A 19,252-nucleotide genomic window follows, 5' to 3' on the forward strand; every position below is an offset into this window, starting at 1 on the left:
CCAGAATAATTATTATTATCATTTGAGTCATATCCTTTCAAACTGTATGCCCATTCTGTTAGGAAATAAATAGGAAGCTTGAGTCATTAATCATTTTGGGTACATACATGAAAGTTACTGTGTTTTGTTTTGTTTTTGTTTTTGTTTTTGAGACAAGGCCTCACTCTGTTGCCCAGGCTGGAATGCAGTGGCACCATCTGCAACCTCCGCCTCCCAGGCTCAAGTGTTCTCCTGCCTTAACCTCCTGAGTAGCTGGGATCACAGGCATGTGCCACCACCGCCTGGCTAATTTTTACATTTTTAGTAGAAACGGGGTTTCACCATGTTGGCCAGGCTGGTCTCGAGCTCCTGACCTCAAATGATCCTCCCACCTTGGCCTCCCAAAGTGCTGGGATTACAGGGGTGAGCCACTGCACCTGGTCAAAATTTAATGTTTTTTTTTCTCCCATGGAATTGTGCAGAGTGCTTTTCCTAATTCATCTTTTTCTCTACATTGAGTTTCTTTTATGCATTTCTTAGATTCTAGAGTTTTTGAGTAGGAAGGATCAGCCTATGCAGGTCTATTATAAGGTGGGAAATGATAAAGTAATATTTTCTGAATCGCATGGACTGATTAGTGGCAGGGAGAGAAACTGGTAAAGATAAGTGATTCCTAAAAACTCTGAGCACAAAATGAAATCTTTGAGAATCATGAATGTGAGGGACAGCCAAAGAAATTGGGCAGGCTTAGTCTGGAGAAAGAGCTTCAGATAAATTTAATTGTCTTTTTATTAGAATGGTTACCATGTGGAAATCTTTGTGTCTTAGTAGTAGCTGCTATAACCAAAATACCATAGATTGGGTGGCTTAAACAACCAATGTTGATTTATCACAGTTCTGGAGTCTGAAAGTTGCAGATCAGGGGCCAGCATGGTTGAGTTCTTGGGGAAGATCCTCTTTCAGATTTACAGTTGGCCAATTTGTCTCCTTATTTGGTGAAGAGGGGTGGGTGGGGAGAAGGAAGGAGAGAAAATGAGGGAAATGGAGGGAGTAGGGAGTCAAGGGAGAGGGACAGGGAGGGAGAGAGAGCACAAACTGTAGTCTTTTCTTTTAAGGACTACTAATCTCATCACGAGGGTTCCACTCTCATGACCTAATTACCTCCCAAGGGCCCTGTCTCCAAATACCATACCATACCATCTCATTGGAGGTAAGGGTTTCAACACAGGAATTTTGGGAAACACAAACATTCAGTCTATAACAAGTGCTGCAGAAGAAAGAAAAGTAAAACTACAGTACAGCTTGGAAATTACCACAAGGAGACTTGAGATCCTATTGACAAGGAAGAAGGGATCAGCAACTGGAAATTTTTCACAGCGGTATCAGCTGCATTTAAAGTACTGAACTCTTAGTCATTGAAGGTAACTGGGGGATGCAGAACAGCTTTCAGTCAGGGTTGCTGGATGTGGATTTGCTTCGTGGGGAAAAAAGTTAGACTATGTGAGAAACCTCCTTCTTCTTCAGAACCGTATTTCCTTCATGCCAGGCAGCCTAAAGGGCTCAATACTGTAAGAGTAAGGTTGCATGTATATATCATGTTGAAACCTAAATGGCAACTGCACAAAAACTGTGAGCAGTAACAAAATCAGTTCTGGTTTATATGGTTGTTTGAATAAAACCTCCAATTATCAAAATATCAACATCTCTTTGCCTATGCCAGATGTAAGACATAATTTTAATTCTAGAAACATAGGATTTACAATCTTCAAAGTAATCAATAGGAATTAGAGCTTTTACTTCAGTGGTATGGATTCTATATCTCACCTCAAAATGGATGTCATGAGGAAACCTAAGAAAACAGGGACTGATGTGTAACACATTTGATTAAGTGAACTGTGCTCATTTCGTTTTGCGCAAAATCTAATCAGTCTGCATATGAAAGCACTGCAATAGCATAGTCTAGAAGCAAGCAAATATAAATCACCACTTTGGCAACCAACCAAACCAGCAGGGAACAAACTATAGAGATAATTCTTAGGTAGTAGAATAATCGCATAACCCACATGACTTTATGTTATTCCAGAGACAGAACAGGCTTCAGCATTATTCCTAAATACTGTGCAATATCTGCTAATTGTAAATCAGGACGTTACAAAGAGAAGGTGAGATGATCATTGTAAATTAGGATATTACAAAGAGAAGAAAAGAGCTATAGCTAGAGACAGATGCTCCAATTAGCAAGATATCCACTTCCAAATTATTATGTTTTCAAATAAATTCTGACATGCAATTTTGGAACATTGGAAAATAATACTAAACCAGCCTGAGTAGAAACAGGAAGTAAATCTTGGCAGAGCTGTAAGCCTTCAGCGTATTCCCAATAATTCATTGCATCGTTGAGTAGGGGGTGGTGCACAGAATGATTTTCAAAACCAGTCTTTAACTTGAGATGGTTTCCCCAAGCTTGGAGTTATAAATTGAAACTTGCGAAGTCAGAAAAAAAAAATCCTGTTATTACTAAATCAGGTAGTTCATCTGGATAGTTTCAATTGATCTGTAAAGACCCTCATGTTCCAAAGTACCAAATACAGCTGAAAAGCCTTATGAGCTTACCTTTACCCTTTGGTCCATGGTATGCATCATTACACATCTCAGCAAATCTGTACTGATCTTACTCACAGGCATCAAGTTCTGTTTTATTTTCATTAAGTCCATTCATACCATATAGTTGTGACCAATGTACGTCCATAAAAATATTAACCCCACTCCCATCCCCCCCAACCACTAATGCATAAAAACCAGTTTTTTCATAGAGAAGAGGACATGAGATGCATGTGTTGAGTTCAGAAAGCTCCTTTCTTGATAGTAGGGGAAAGAAGAGAAGGGCAGTGTGATCCACAGGTGACCTATGTCAGAATCAGCTGTATGCTTCCTACAAAACAAAGCAACTTCTAGGCCCATCCCAGGTCTATGAAATCAGATTCTGTATGGGTTGCAGTAGCATTTAAAATATGCTCACTAGAGATTTTATGGCATTCACATTTGTGTATCATCGGCTTGAGGAGAAGTGTTGGGGTTCTTTTCTCCAGCACTCTCCACAACCTAGAGAATTTGTGGGTGATGTAGAATCGGTATTAAGTAATGAGTACTGGAAATAAAAAAGAAAAGAAGGCCAAGGGAGATGAGATGAGGAAGAAAAACATGAGGAATGACAAGTTGGATGATCAAATAATTTGAAGTCTGAATGTCTGAGTACAGACTAATGTATGATATATGTAGACATAAGCTATTGAAATCAAAAGCAGTGGTTGGGGGATAGAGTGAGAGAAGGATATAAAACGGCTGTGTACTTAAGCTGTCATTTATGTCAGCCTATTGCCTGTCATTGGAAATAAGCTGAGAACCCCCTTTGTATAACACAGTGATGAATCTTGGAAAATCTTACAAGCATGTTTAAGTGCCATTTGAAACTCAGCTGAATCTTTTCTCTTTGAGTTAAGTTGATACAGCTGTTGCCAATGTGATGCTAGTAATGATGTTTTATGCCAGGCAGTATTCTAAACCCATTAGATATATTATTTCAATTAATCTTTATAATACTTTTCTCCAGTAAATGCTGTTAATCTTCCTGTTTTACAGATAAAGGCACTGAGGCCCAGAGAAGTTGAATACTTTTTCCAAGTTTCAGTTACTTGGCAGCAAAACTAGGCTTTAAACATCGAATACTGACTTCAGAGCCCATGCTTTAAGCGAGGATGCTGTTCTGCCTCAAACTCTGGGACTATGTTATATAGCAGGGGCCAGCAAATGTGTTCTGTGAAAGGCCAGATAGTAAATATTTTAGGTTTTGTGGGCCATAAAATCTCTGCCATTACAGCATGAAAACCATAGACAAACTGTAAATGAATAGACGTGGCTATGTTCCAATAAAACTTTATTTATAAAAACAGATGGCAGGCTGTGGTTTGTGGACCACTGTTCTATAGTATTTTAAAAATGTCTACTCTTCATGGTGATGTAAAAGAACTACGAGTTTCTATTTTTAAGGTAAGACTTCTGTGAGCAAAGATTTTGTATTCTCTACTGATGTATTTGAAAGATTCTACCCCTTATTTGTGCCAAGAGGCAAAAGGGCATGTGCATAGAGGAGCTTCCAGAAGTCATGATGGGCCTGCTTTGAGGTCTTCACACTGCCTCAGTTAGTTGCCCCTGTGATCAGAAACACGAATTCATGAAACAGCCAGCTGGGCTCAGGGGTGGGGCTTTCTAGAAGAGAGACAGGTTTTACACATGGAGAGTGTAACTCACCTGGAAGAGGGTCTCACCTGTGATCCAGGCTTCTTTCTCTCCATGCTTTCATCTCATGGGATGACCAAACCAGGCAAGATCAATGAGTCTGAGGACTACACTGGTATATGTGCTATATGTGCTATAAGCTTTTTTGCTTTGCAAATGCATATTCCAACTGAACACTGTTTGCAAACGTTTGCTTCCTATTTCATCAAAATGAGAGGACCTTTCCAGGCTATACTCTTTCAGATGGCCTGTTAATGAGTGACTTGCAAAGAGTAAATATTATTGATAGTGGCTCTCGGAAATTCTCTATAGCTCTACAATTTCATTTTTCTCCATCTGTGAATGGGGACTATGACAGCTGCCATACTTCACAGAACTGGGAAGATGGTATGAGGAAATAGACACCAAAAAGCCTTGATAAGTTCCAGAGGGCCAAAATAGTAACTCTTGTTGGCAAGGGTATTCTATAAATCATTTGGGGTCAGGGAATTATACCCACTGCCTATGTGTGTACAGGGGCTTGGTAAGTTGATGGCAGCAAAGTAGAATTTTCACTATAAAATAGCACTGAACAAGGTTCTCAGTTATAAGTGGAAGCTAAGCATCGGGTACACACAGATATAAAGATCGAAACAACAGACACTGGGAACTACTAGAGCGGGGAGAGAGAAAGAAAGGGGCAAGGACTGAAAAACTACCTATTGGGTACTATGCTCACTATCAGGTGTTGGGATCATTCATACCCCAAACCTCAGCATCATGCCGTAACAAACCTGCACACATATTCTCTGCATCCAAAATAAAACTTGAAATTAAAAAAAAGCACTGGATAATATTTTCAATCGTTGAACTAATATTGTTGTTATAGTCATGGTAGAATATTCTGCAACTGTTTGAGGGGATGTCAATATGTACCGCAAAAGGGGAGTGATGACCTTCAGGTACACTGTGATGATATATGGCAAGAGTGAATGTTGGCTTTGAATTCAAACGGCTTTCAGTGATAACTGGCATTTGTTTGTTTGTTTGTTTTGTTTTAGAAAAAAAAGTGAAAGAATAAGTCGTCATCTAACAAAACTGGAAGAAGTGGAACTGGGACATCAGATACTGCTCAACACTCTATCAACAACACTCTATAGAGTGATTCATTTCCCTTGCTTTTTGTAGGCTGTGCATTTGGAAGCTTTAGCATTTATATAGCCAACAGCATGGACTGTCTCAGTGGCCAGCAATTACTTGGTGACATAGGGGAGACTGATATTCACATAAAGGAAATAAACCAGATGGGCTCTACACAACTCCTCAACGTGTCCACAAATCAAGCTTAAAGCTAAGAACTTGAGGATAACTTATTTGATTTTTCATTTCTTTTCTTTTTTTTTCTTTTGGAAGGAGTTTGGATTGATGAAGGTGAAATAAGTGTAATTAGGAAGAACAACAGAAAGGGCAATATGGCCACAGTTGCTCGATAGTAAACCTGCTAAAGTTGTTGATAAAGTTCTAATTTTTATTGTAAGTACTCCCTGTTTATTGAGCACTTAACTCTGTCAGTAACTGAGAAAAGAACTTAAATTGTTTCTGACTGGGTGTGGTGGTTCACGCCTATAATTCCAGCACTTTGGGAGGCAGAAGCCGGCCGATCACCTGAGGTCAGGAGTTTGAGACTAGCCTAGCCAACATGGTGAAACCCCATCTCTACTAGAAATACAAAAAAATTAACTGGACGTGGTGGTGGGTGCCTGTAGTTCCAGCTACTGAGGAGGCTGAGGCAGGAGAATCACGCGAATCTGGGAGGCGGAGATTGCAGTGAGAAGATATCATGCCACTGCACTTCAGCCTAGGTGATAGAGCGAGACTCTGTCTCAAAATAATGATAATAAAAAAAGAGCTTAAAATATCTCATTTACCTCTATGATATCTCTATGAAGCAGGAGATTTTATTTTCCACATTTTTTACAGATGAAGAAAATGGCCAGAGACACACAACTAGGAAGTGGGATTTCAACCCAGATCTGTCTGAGGCCAAAAAATAGAGCATGTAGTCACTAGTTAGAAAAATACAGGGATCACTGTGAACTGAGCTTGGTTCATATGGAATATGTAGTTCTATTCTACAAGAATGGAATTTATAAGTGACTTTGAGGATATGATGAAAGAAGGGGGAAAGACAACATTTAAAAAGTTTTATTAATTTTTAAAATTTTTTTGGAGAAGGAACACAAGAAGTCACAGTGGAAGACATCTCAGCTGAGATGCCCAAACCAGTGTAAGTATCCCTTCCTCAGCCCTTCCCCGGCCACGCAATGGAGGGGCGTGCCTGCTCATTACTTTTGCTCTCGGCATTCTATTTGTTTTTTCACCATATGAACTGGCAGAATGTGAAATGATTATATTTACATATTTTATTTTATGTTTATTTCACTCCACAAGTGCTTGTTCTTGTTCATCATTGTATTCCCGGCACCTCCTATTCACAGGCACACATTAAGCACCTAAAATTCCATAGTAATAATCTTTACTGAGCACTTACCGAGCGCTAGGTGTGCTTCCAAACACTTTACGTGTATTATCTCCTTTAATCTTCACCATGGCTGTCTGAGGGAGGTGCCCATTATTAGACTCAGGGGGAGGATGTGACTGTGTTCTCTGTGGACTCTGTTATTCATCATGGCTCATTTTCATTCCTTGCCCTGCAGCTCCACTGCCTGCCATTTAAATGTGTTTTCTTTCTTAAGTCCATAACAAATTGCTAGATTTGTTTATTTATATTTGATTGCTTGCTTATAATTTTATATCATGTGTAATACATTATATTTAATGCACACGTATACACACATGCAGACACACACAGAGATTTACCTTGGTTTTTATGAAGTTGGGTTACACTTGCTGGACAAATCTCTGATAATACCTACCCATAAAGCTTAATTCAAGTCACTTTCATATACCAGCTAAAAAAAGAGAGAGGAGCTCAGTTTCCAGAAAGAAAGAACATCCAGAAAGGGAAGGAATAAAGTCTATTTAAATATGTATCTATTGAGTTTCTGTTTTGTGTTCCATTTATATCCCTGTGCTTCTGAGGAATACAAGTGAAATTCAAGACCCAGTCACACCATAAGGAAGTTTACAGCTCTTAAAATCATGAAGGTATGGGCCTTCTTGAGAAAGCTTTTGGGAAGAACAAATTTACCTTAAAGTTTGCACAAAGCCCTTAACTTGCACATTAAGTTGGCTTGCTGGTAAAAGGATTTATAAAGAACTATAGAGCATAACTTAGTAAACATCTACCCCAAACAACTACTCAGTGTACATGTGGGTGGGGAAAAAGCTTCTATGCCTAATAGCCAATGTTTAATAAAATGTTATATTAGCTTAGAATAAAATGAGAAAATAGGAGTTGAGCAGAACTCTAGGTTGGAAAATCCAGGAGGGATAAGAAAAAAAGGCAAAATCAGCTAAACATGAGATAAAGCTGAACTAGTTCAAGTACAGAAGGTGAAATTATTAATAAATTCATGTACAGAGTAAATATTCAATAGACATTTATTTTGAATGATTTGATTTCAAAAATACTTATGAGAAGTAATGGCCTCTCTCTCCACCCACATGTCAGTACAAGTCTTTCACTCAAGCAGAAGGAAAGATTAGCTATTTATTTTTAATCATCCTTGAGAACAAGGCTCATGCAAGAAATTGCTTCATTCTCTTATCTTCCTGCACCATCCCACACTTTGACTATCATAAATCATTCTCCCTCCCTTCCTCTGTTCTCTGCCCATGGGACCTGTGACTTTGATTTTGGACACATTTGTGCCATATGGGTAAAAGAACAAAGTAAGTTCTTTATCTGTTTCTATAAACAGCCCAGGAACAGGAGGCTGGATCGAGGGAAGTTTATACAGGAAAAGGCATGATGTATTTGAGTCGTGAAGGGAGGTTAAAGAGAGGGGTGTGACCTAAGGAGATTAGAGGTGTCACCTTAAAGGACAACTTAAAGGGAGAGTGTTGTTATTAAGAGGCAATCATCACAATTTGTTTAAGATTTAAATTAGTCTGCTTTACCTTTTTTTTTCTTATTTAAAGAGCACTTGTTAAAGGCATAGCCATTAACCTGTAAAAGGCATGAATCTAAGTGTTAAAATCCTCTCATTGAAAATGTTCAGGGGTCATTGGTAGATGACATGCAAAAAAGATATTCTACATCATGTTTCTGTCATGCTGAGACTGGGGAACTCCCTGGCACGGGCCCGACACACTAGAGCCAATCTCTCTGTCTTTTCAACTTGGAAATCTGGAATGGTAGCTTTTGGAAGAGTTTGATTTATTGAAATATGTGTAATGGCACAAGAAGCAATATCTTTGATCACTGGTTCCCAAATCATCTAAACAGGGCTGTTCAAACTGGCTAAAGAACAAATAGACAAGTAGGCATATGGTCACAGCCTGTATAGGTTCACCAACCTGAACATTTGCCCCAAGGCACACAGCCTCCACTCTGTACCATAGAACAGATGGAGGAAAGGAAGTGGACTAACTCCATGGAGAAGATCTGACAAAGGGAATCATTTGCCTGCTTTACTTTCTTGACAGCTGTGGTTTCATGTAGGTTATCTAGAATAATGTGTCTCCCTCTCCCCTCTCCCTTCTTTCCCTTCTCCCCTCCGTCTCCCTGTCTCTCTCTTTCTTCTTTCTCTTATTCTCCTCTGTCCTCTCCAGAAAAGTTATCAAAGCTCTATAACTCTATAATATATATCTATATGTGTCCCTCCATTCCTCCCAATTTGCCCCCCTCTCCCTTTTTTGGGGTTAGCAACTGATAAGGTTTGTGCACATTTGGCACGTGTAAGCTTGTAATAAAACATTCAACTATTTTTGGAAATTGAACAGGGCCTAAAAGATATGTAGATATATAACAAACACTTTGGAAAGAGTGAGAAAAATATGGGACTAAGTGGATTTATAAATTAGGCATCTATCAATGTTGCAGTTTGGTTTTGATAGGTAACTGTTGAACAAGAATGCTTTCCTGAGTAGTTGGCTCCTTTAGTAGCCTGGGAAGGGAACTGGCATTTTTTGGGGTGGGGGTAATGTTTTGTTGCTTTACTTTAGAATCACTTTGTTCCTAATCAGGGAAAAGCGATTAAGCTTATATATATAAGCTTCTTTATTGGACAGAAGAAATTCTTAGGAATTCCTTTTTTTGACTCTGTAATATTTTCTAGAGCATATTGCAGTGCCTCAGTAATTTCAGAGTGATAGAGCTAAAGAGAGAGAGCAGAGGCTCTGAGTGCCTGGGTGCCTCGCCCAAGGGCATGCTCCCAGGGATGCCACGCTCCACACGGGAAGAGGTCTAGATCTGAACTGTGGACCAGGAAGAAGTTCAGCCTTGGCTAGTGCTGTGCTCTCACATGAAATTTCTACTCTCTCTGATTCTCTCTTTCCTCCTGAGCAAAACAAGAGGTTCTAGTAAGGCTGTGGTGAGGATGATCAAGAAGCTATGTAAATTTTAGGGCACTGTGTATACAGAAAGTATGCAGATGGGAACTTAAGTGAAGTGATGGGATGTGTACTTCGAACCTAGTTATCTTTTATTGTTAATTTTTTCTAGAGCGAAATGGTATTCAGCCAGGATCTGCTGAATTCACTGTTGGAATTTTGAATCCTTTTGGGGTCATGACTTCTACGAGAAGTTGATTCAAGCAATGGAGCCTCGCCTCAGAGAAATGTGCCTGTATGCATGCTCACACATTTTGCAAGCATATATTATGTTATATCCTGCCTCTGTCAATTCCAGCAGGGCATAGTGGAGTAAGCATAGACTCTGGAGACTGACAGACCCGAGTACATGCTCTAACCCTGCTACTTGACAGGTTCATGACTTTAAATAAGCCAGTTAATAGTTAATATTTTGGAACTTCACTTTAGTTTTTTCAGCTATAATACAAAGATAACACCCACCTGACACATCTTGGCTTACAGGGTGGGCTTATGTATTGGGTTCCCAATAAGTGATATAAGTGGTAGTTATTTTTGCTTTTTTTTTCTCTCTACATTTGACATGATATACACCTCACAATATCCTGCTGTTGTGGAACTTTGAGTGATGTATTGATCAAAATGACCCCAGGGAGATTTCCAATATTGTCAAATTAGAGAAAAAGAACATTTTAACAAATATTTAAACTCACTATTGAAAATGTTCTCAACTTGGGAACATTTAGTAGCCGTAACCACCATAAATGTTTTTACTGGAAAGGGTAGAGAAAGATGTACAACAGACGGACAAATGCAGTTGTAAATCTAATTGAACATTTTAAAGACAGAACTCTTGTCTGGGTGATGCCTATCATTTAGACTATCATGGAGATATAAATTTGTATTATAGATAGAATAAAATATTTTGAAGTCAATTAGGCTAACATAAGGGTTGTATTAATGGGATAGTTCACGTTTCTGGCTTTGTCAGTTTCCTTGACTTTAGCGTCTTTTAATTTCCTTTATGTTGAATAATATGCTCTGGTTTATAGCAACCACTCTTTCCGTATGGGCCATTTCTGTCTTGTTTTTTCTGTCAAATGGTTTCTTTTTCCAAGTTTCTGATGTTAGTCAGTGTAACATCTAACATAATTTGGACTCCCCTTTATGCATTTGGTTTTAAACAATCACATCCAGATGTTGTTTTCATTATAGCCTGATTCCATTCAATAAAGCTTGGGTATGTCAGAATGTTTTACTATCAACAGCTTCCTTCACTTGCCTTTCAGTTCACAGTGATTTAGATTTTCCCACAATCTTTTTGTTTCCAGTATAGGGTAATATCGCCAAAAAGTACTTTAGAGGTCATTTAGCTGTGTTACAGATGAGGAAAAATCCCTTGGGAGCCTGCGCCCAATGCTAGTCATATAGCCAATATTTGGCAAATCTGAGAATAAATGATGGATCTCACTTCCCTCTGGTTACTCCAAGCTTGAGCACTACATGATTGACCACTAAAATATTTTTAAACTTAAAAAAAAGTTTCTCTCGTTTATGGAACTATATTCTAAATTCAACCCAGAAAGATACTTAGAAATCCCTAAGAATGGCTGGCTGCAAATTAGACGTTTCATTTTTTGCTTTTCTTTAAATATGTAATTTTTAAAGCAAATCACTACTTTTGTGTCTCTGAATTTGGAACAAATTTCCAACTTCTATATTCTTTGATTTTTTTTTTTTTTTTTTTTTGAGACAGTTTTGCTTTTGTTGCCCAGGCTGGAGTGCAGTGGCGCGATCTCGGCTCACCGCAACCTCCGCCTCCTGGGTTCAAGCGATTCTCCTGCTTCAGCCTCCCGAGTAGCTGGGATTACAGGCGCCTGCCACCATGCCCAGATAATTTTTTGTATTTTTAGTAGAGATGGGGTTTCATTTCATTTCAAGCTAGTCTCGAATGCCTGGCCTCAGGTGATCCACCCACCTCGGCCTCTCAAAGTGCTGGGATTACAGGCGTGAGCCATCGCACCTGGCGTATTCTTTGCATACTTTAAACAAATAGATCAGATTTTAGGCAGTAATTCTTCTCCATTTAAGAACTTTCCAAATGTAAAGTCTGCAAATGAGGAGCAGTGAAGTCATCAGTAGATTATATGTCATTTAGGGCTGTAGGGGTATGTGTAGAATTACAGTATTTTCCTCACTAGAGAAAGAAAAGTTTAAAATCTAATTCATGTGGAAGGGAAAAACCAAGAAGAACTAAACCTTTCATTAAACAATACCAAAAATAATATGATTTAGAAAACGTATACTATAAATGCTAGTGCATAAAAATATCTCCATTTTAATCATAATCCACTTTCGATTTAACTAGTATTGAAATGAGGAATGCAAAGGCAAGTTTAAAGTCTTTTATTTATTTTTTTTTAATGGGAGATCTGCCAACTACTAGTAATTGAGTAATTATTTTTCCTCACAGGGCACTTTGGGCTCATTGGAATGTGGCTTAAGATAATAATCAGATTCAAAGACATTCTGATGCCAGTGGAACATGGAATTTGGTTATGATGCTCTTTTCAGGAATATATTAAGCTCTATTTAGATAACTGAATTCCTATTCTGTTTTAGTAGGATGTATGTGAGGTAGGCAAAGTCTTCATTTCTGCCACTAACTTAAAAACCCCCAAAGACTTAACCTATAGGCTTAGAAGACTCTGATTTAATCATTTATCCTTCATTTTTAGTAATAAACATCTTTGGCCAGGCGCAGTGGCTCACGCCTATAATCCCAGCACTTTGGGAGGCCAAGGCGGGCAGATCATGAGGTCAAGAGATCGAGACCATCCTGGCCAACATAGCGAAACACTGTCTCTACTTATACAAAAATTAGCCCGGGCATGGTAGTGGGCACCTGTAGTCCCAGCTACTCGGGAGGCTGAGGCAGGAGAATGTTGAATCCGGGAGATGGAGGTTGCATGAGCCGAGATTGCACCATTGCACTCCAGCTTGGCAACACAGAGAGACTCCATCACAGAAAAAAAAGATAATAAAATAAAATAAACATCTTTTACACAACCATCATATAAAGGGTACTGTGTTTGATGCTTAGCATTAGAAGTTAATTTTGTTTAAATCGGTGTTACCCCCACACATGTGTTTAGTAGAATACTATTTTTTTTAGAAAAATAAAATATGCATAAAAACCACTAATAGTGAATATTTAGACATACCATGTACAAACATTGTATTAAATACTTTATGCATATGATACATAACATTTCACTTAGTCCTCACAAAAACCCTATGAAGTAGGTACCATTATATTTCATTTTTCAGAAGGATCATTGAGGATTAGGAAAGTTAACTAAGGTGTTCCAGGTCTTATAGCTAATACAAAGTGAAGCTGTACTTGAATACGTTCTGATTTCGGACTTGATACTTTCAACCCTCTGACACAACAGTGCCTCTAGAGGACTTCAATGGTTATTTCCCAAGATGGGCCAGTTCAGTTGATGCTAACTAAGATTTAACGTTAAAGTTGAATTATTTATACTCATTTTTGGAATCATTTGATGTAAATTTTAATGTACCTACGATTTAATGTCTTGTAGGTATATATTATTATATCTGAGCTAACTGCAGCATCCAGAATTATGATTATTAATTTTCAATTCAAGTTCTGTGATTCTTTTGTCAAAAGGCTTGAGTGATAAGGGGTTTACCAAAAAATCTTGGAAGCTGAAGGCAAAAGGATGGTTCATAGAATAGCACTTAAGGGCTGGCATCCCATGATTCACAGGGCAGTTTTCATGCAAGGTGATGATGAAATTTCTAGGTATGTACATTGAACTTGTTCCACATGTCTGTGCCATGAATATGCAATATACTCTGAAAGACTAGAATGACTTGGAGCACTGGAGTTGTGAAGCATGGATCTCTGGTTTGCTCAATCAAAACTATATACTCCAGGCTCACAAGACTTAGCTCCTTGAATATGTGACAAGGCAAAGCTTTATAAATTAAGTAGCATTAAAATTTTGCAAAATCTAATATGCAACTCAAACCTTGTATCATTGGTCTGGACCATGGGTTGTTCTGAACAACAGACATAATTTTAAGCAAATGGAAGTATGAGAAATTTGAAAAAAAAATTGAGCATGTCTATTATTAGTTCCTTGACTCCAAATTAAAACATTAGTACTGGTATAAGACTGGACTGATCACAGAAAGACAAGTTATTCTTATCAACAAAATGATGAGCTGTGTTTTACAGAATGATCTTGCCTCCTTGCTGTTTATATTACCTAATACACAGCATGTACATGAAAAAAATCTTTTATGATAATGTATCCTTCATCTTGGAGATCCATCTTGTATCTTTACATAGTTAAGGTGCTGAAAAGTCTTCCAGTCTTTTCTAACTCATGGTTTCTCAGTCTTATTTCACCACATAATACCATTTTCCAGCATCAACAGGGAACTATTATTGTGTATAAGATGGCAATGTTCACCTGGGAATAACCATTCTGATTCAAAATGTCTCCTTTCCCAATAGCTCATGGATTTCTTTTTGTTTCTTTTTATTTTTTAAATTTTTCAAAATTTCAAACATACATAGGAAGAAAAGCATAATAAGTCCTATATACAACATACATATAACAACTATTTAGATTTTCCATCTATTTTTAGAGGTGGCTTAAAGCAAATCTCAGACATTATAATGTTTTATCCTTCGATATTTTGGGATGCTTTTATAAAAAACAGATTTCCTTACACATTTACCATGTCATTATCCCTTCTAACAAAATTAACAATGCTTCTTTAATGTCTGACACACGTGATATTCAAGTTTTCTAAATTATTCCCCATATGTCTTCTTTTTAGAGTGCCTAATCCAATGGCTTTCCATGTATTCACAGAATTATGCCTTCATCACCACATCAATTTTAAAACATTTTTATTACTCCCCAAAAGAAACCTCACTCCCCTGAGCCATCATCCCCAAATGCCCACATTCTCCCCAGCCTTAGGTAACTATGAATCCACTTTGTATTTTCAGAGGTTTGACTATTCAGGATATGTCATACAAATAAAATCATACAATATGTGATCTTTCTTACACTTCCATACATTTTCAAGGTTGTCAATACTGTAGCATGTATTATTCATTTCTTTTTATAGCCAAGTAAATTCAATTGTGTGGATATACTACATGTTATTTATCCATTTGTCAGTTGATGGACATTTGGGTTGTTTCCATTTTCTCATGATTTCTTAATTATAAAAACCTTTATTATGAAAAAATTTCAAAGATATGTTAAAAAAAGGGGCTATAATAAACTTTCAAGGGGTGTCTCACAGTTTCTACATTATCAATTCCTGGCCCAGTATAAATTGGGTTTCATCTACGCTTCAGAAATTTCTTGCTGCCCACATTGTTTGAAATAAACATTAGACATCACATTATTTCATGTGTAATATTTCAGCATATGTTTATAAATGACAAGAGCTTCTTTTCCTAAAACATGACATCACTTTCAAACAGAATAAAGAAATCATGAGCTTGAAGACACACTATTTGAAAATACACAGAAGAGATAAAAGAAAAAAAAAGAAAAAAAGCATGCCTACAAGATCTAGAAAATAGCCTCAAAATGGCAAATCTAAGAGTTATTGACCTTAAAGAGGAGTTAGAGATTGGGGTAGAACGTTTATTCGAAGAGATAATAACAGAGAACTTTCCAAATATATACAATGATACCGATATTCAAATACAGGAGGGTTATAGAACACCAAGCAGATTTAACCCAAATAAGACTATCTCAAGGCATTTATTAATCAAACTCCCAAAGGTCAAGGATAAAGAAAGGATACGAAGAGCAGTCAGATAGAAGAAACAATTACTATGCAAAGGAGTTCTGATACGTTTGACAGCAGACTTTTCAGTGAAAACCTTATAGGCCAAGAGAGAGTGGCATGACATATTTAAAGTACTGAAGGAAGAAAACTTTTACCCTAGAATGATGGGATATCCAGAGAAAATATACTTCAAGCATGAAGGAGAAATGACTTTCTTAGAAAAAACAAAAGCTGAGAGATTTCATGAACACCAGACCTGCCCTACAAGAAATGCAAAAGGGAGCTCTCCAATCTGAAAGAAAAGGATGTAAAGGAGCAATAGGTGCAAAACTCACTGGTAATAGTCTACAGAAAAACACAGAATGTTATAACAATGCAATTGTGGTGTGTAAATTACTTATATCTTGAGTAAAACGACTAAAAGATTCACCTATAAAAAATAACTACAAGAACTTTTCAAGACATAAACAGTGAAATAAGATATAAATAGAAACAACAAAAAGTTAAAGTGTGTATAGTGGGGATGAATTTGAAGTGCAGAGTTTTTATAAGTTTCCTCTTTGCTTGTTAGTTTATCTGTTTGTTTTTACAATCAGCGTTAAGTTGCCATCAGTTGTAAGATATTATTTGTAAGCCTCATGGTAACCTCGAATAAAAAAATCTACAACAGGTACACAAAAAAATAAAAACAAAACATTAAAACATAAAACCAAAGAAAATCAAGTTCACGTGAAGAAGATACGAAGGAAAGAAGGAAGATAAGACCACAAAATAATCAGAAAACAAATGATAAAATGGCAGGAGTAAGTCCTAAATAATCAATAACAACACTGAATGTAAATAGACTAAACTCTCAAATCAAAAGACATAGAGTGGCTAAATGGATAAAACAGAAAAGATCCAATGATCTACTGTCTACAAGAAACTCACTTCACCTATAAAGACACACATAGACTGAAAATAAAGAGATAGACAAAGCTGCTCCATGCAAATAGAAACTAAGAAAAGAGCTGGGGTAGCTATACTACATCAGGCAAAATAGATTTCAAGACAAAAACTATAAAAAGAGACAAAGAAGGTCATAATATAATGACAAAAGGGTAAATTTAGCAAAAGGATATAACAATTTAAAATCTGCTTGTACCAGTGTTGTATCCAATACTGGTACAACCAGATATATAAAGCAAATATTACTAGAACTAAAGAGAGAAATAGACCCCAATGCAATAATAGCTGGAGACTTCAAAACTCCACTTTCAGCATTGGACAGATCATCCAGACACAAAATCATTAAAGAAACATTGGACTTAATGTGTACTACAAGTCAAATGAACTTAATAGATATTTAAAGAACGTTTCACCCAATGACTTCTGAATACACAGTCTTCTCTTCAGCACATGAGTCATTCTCAAGGACAGACCATGTATTAGGCCACAAGTCAAATCTTAAACACTTCAAAAAAATTGAAATTATGTCAAGTATCTTCATTAACTACAATGGAAAAAAAGTAGAATCCATAAAAGAAGATTTTTGAAAACTATGCAAGCACATGAAAATTAAACAATATCCTCCTGAATGACCAGTGGGTTGATGAAGAAATTAAGAAGGATTTTTTAAAATTTCTTCAAACAAATGAAAATGGAAGCATAACATGCCAAAACCTATGGAATACAGCAAAGGCAGTACTAAGAGGAAAGTTAATAGCAATAAGTGTTTACATCAAAAAGTATAAAACAAAACAAAACAAAAAACAAACAAAAAACCTTCAAATAAGTAACCTAACAATGCATCTTAAAAAACTAGAAAAGCAAGAGTGAACCAAACTCAAAATTAGCAGAAGAAAAGAAATAGTGATGATTAGAACAGAAATAAAAGAAATTGCAACAAATAAAAAACAATACAAAAGGTTAATGAAACAAAAAGTTGATTTTTTGAAAGGATAAACAAACTTGAGAGACATTTAGCCAGACTAAAAAAAATAGAGAGAAGATTAAAATAAAATCAGAGATGAAAAAGGAGACATTATGACTGATACCACAGAAATTAAATGGTTAGAGACTATTATGAGCAACTATATACCAATAGCTTGGAAGATCTAGAAGAAATGGATAAATTCTCAGATACGTATAGCCTAATAAGATTGAACCATGAAGAAGTCCAAAGCCTGAATAGACCAATAACAAGAAATGAGATTGAAGCATTAAGAAAAAGTCTACCAGCAAAGGAAAGCCCAGAACCATTGGTTTCACTGTTGAATTTTATCAAGTATTTAAAGAACTAAAACCACTGCTACTGAATCTATTCCAAAAAATAGAGGAGGAGGTACTATTCCAAACTCATTCCATATAAGGGCAGTATTATTCTGATACCAAAATTGGACAAAGACACATCAGAAAAGAAAACTACAGGCCAATATTCCTGATGAATATTGATGCAAAAATCCTCAACAAAATACTAGCAAACCAAATTCAGCAAAATATTAAAAAGATCATTCTTCATGACCAAGTAGGGGATTTATCCCAGGGACGTAAGCATGGTTCAACATATACAAATCAATGTGATACATCATATCAACCAAGTGAAATACAAAAGCCATACGAGATTGAGGCTGAAAAAGCACTGTGTAAGATTCAACATCCTTTCATGATAAAAACCCTCAAAAAACTTGGTATAAAAGGAACATACCTAAACAGAATAAAAGCCATGTAAGACAGGCCCACAGCTAGTATCATACTGAAAACTGAGAAAAACTGAGAGTCTTTCCTCTAAGATCTGGAATAAGACAAGGATGCCAGGTCAGGCATGGTGGGTCACACCTGTAATCCTAGTAGTTGAGAAGGCCCAGGTGGGTGGATTGCTTGAGGCCTGGAGTTTGAGACCAGCCTGGGCAACATGGAAAAACCCATTCTCCACACAAAAAATACAAAAAATTAGCCAGGCCATCCCTGTATTTCCTGAATTTGAATGTTGGCCTGCCTTGCTAGGTTGGGAAAGTTCTCCTGGATAATATCCCGCAGAGTGTTTTCTAACTTGGTTCCATTCTCCCCGTCACTTTCAGGCACACCAATCAGACGTAGATTTGATCTTTTCACATAATCCCGTATTTCTTGGAGGCTTTGTTCACTTCTTTTTACTCTTTTTTCTCTAAACTTCCCTTCTCACTTCATTTCATTCATTTGATCTTCAATCACTGATACTCTTTCTTCCAGTTGATCGAGTCGGTTACCGAAGCTTATGCATTTGTCTTGTCGTTCTACTGTCATGTTTTTCATCTCTATCAGTTCATTTACGGACTTCTCTGCATTGGTTATTCTATCAGGAAATACAGAGAATGCCACAAAGATACTCCTCGAGAAGAGCAACTCCAAGACACATCATTGTCAGATTCACCAAAATTGAAATGAAGGAAAAAATGTTAAGGGCAGCCAGAGAGGAAAGTCGGGTTACCCACAAAGGGAAGCCCATCAGATTAACAGCAGATCTCTCAGCAGAAACTCTACAAGCCAGAAGAAAGTGGGGGCCAATATTCAACATTCTTAAAGAAAAGAATTTTCAACCCAAAATTTCACATCCAGCCAAACTAAGTTTCATAAGTGAAGGAGAAATAAAATCCTTTACAGACAAGCTAATGCTTAGAGATTTTGTCAC

The sequence above is a fragment of the Mandrillus leucophaeus genome, unplaced genomic scaffold, assembly GCF_000951045.1.
Source record: "Mandrillus leucophaeus isolate KB7577 unplaced genomic scaffold, Mleu.le_1.0 Scaffold327, whole genome shotgun sequence".
NCBI lineage: Eukaryota > Metazoa > Chordata > Mammalia > Primates > Cercopithecidae > Mandrillus > Mandrillus leucophaeus.